This window comes from Schistocerca americana, chromosome 1 (genome assembly GCF_021461395.2).
Source record: "Schistocerca americana isolate TAMUIC-IGC-003095 chromosome 1, iqSchAmer2.1, whole genome shotgun sequence".
In the NCBI taxonomy this organism is placed as follows: domain Eukaryota; kingdom Metazoa; phylum Arthropoda; class Insecta; order Orthoptera; family Acrididae; genus Schistocerca; species Schistocerca americana.
This window is the reverse complement of record NC_060119.1, coordinates 436,757,124-436,758,504: the sequence shown is the minus strand read 5'-3', so window position 1 is coordinate 436,758,504 and position 1,381 is coordinate 436,757,124.

The following is a 1,381-nucleotide window of genomic DNA, read 5'->3' as shown; positions in this document are numbered from 1 at the left end:
GTCGACCTTATTCTGTTTCGTATTCATAAACTGATAAACACTCTAGGATTACTCAGTAATAATAAAGCAGTGTTGCCCCACCAAGAAACAATAACGGGGTCCTAATTTTCGAGTTCCGACCCAGAGCACCGCGAGGAATTGCTCTTGTTTTAAAACAAAACGCAGGAAGCAATAATCATCTCCTCCTTATTCCCAATTTGAATTGTTCATTTCGATCAGCAACAGCTGGAATTTTGCTGAAGAGTGGTTAGTATGCATTAAGCATTCAAGAAAATATCGATGTTTCTGTACTGAAATATCTTCTCACATTACTAACGATGGCATCTTTTAGAAACGCTCCTTCATATCCTTGAAACTGAAAGCAGTATCGTGCCAATGTCGAATCCGAGGAACCATTGTTCTGTATTCGGTGTCACGGACGGCACGCAGCCATTTGCAAGAAAACAACGGCTAACCACACACGATATCATCGCTGAAGACGCCACTGTAACATTAACACTCTTCGACGGGTTTATTTCTCTTTTACAAAGATTTTTTTTATTCTGTTAGGGCTCTAGAAAGAAGATTGTTCAACGTTCAGATAGCAAATATTTCGGTACTTCTTACCGTATTACAAATCAAAATCAAATTCGACATTGATCACATATTCAATCTTTTGTATGCTGGTGGGTCGAGTAAAAGTAACTTAAAAATGTCGTTCACGTGAGAAAAACAGAAGTAAATTACAGCATTAATCTCAAATTCAAAGTAATATGTTATGTATGGTACTTACCCTTTTTGAAAATTGATATATGTCCCTTTACAACGAACTACGAACTGCCGAATGGCATATAGAAGCTATAATTACATATTGTTTGAAATTTCGCACCGGTGTACTTGAAAGGCTGCTGTCAAGATTGTATTACTACTAATTAACCTGACAGACGAATTAATCATAGCAGCACGTTCGTTAAATTCCGCTTCTGCGTTCGAATCGTCTCCCGCGTTAGTGACTTTACGAAGCAGTCTTTGAAGACGTACAATGCGGTAGGTGACATCCAAAGGAGAACGTCTTTAAAACGTAGTTCACATACCTGGCATGTTTTATTACATTTTTGTTCTTACTTTTTCCTCTCCACGACATAAGTCAAAAACTAAAGTCACGAAGGGGGCAATAAGAAACAGGTAACAAGGAGAAGGCTGTAGCAGGAATATTAGGAGAGTCCAAATCGGTGAACTGTCCTGTACTTTCTCATTACTTCCTCCTTCCACTTACCAGGGAATATACCTTTAGTGGCTATTGCCACTTTTCCTGTTCAGCTGGAAATGTTTTGAATTCAGTGAGAAGGTATTGCAGGCGAAATGGTTATTTTGCAGAGCTCCCAGAAGCACAACGAGACTT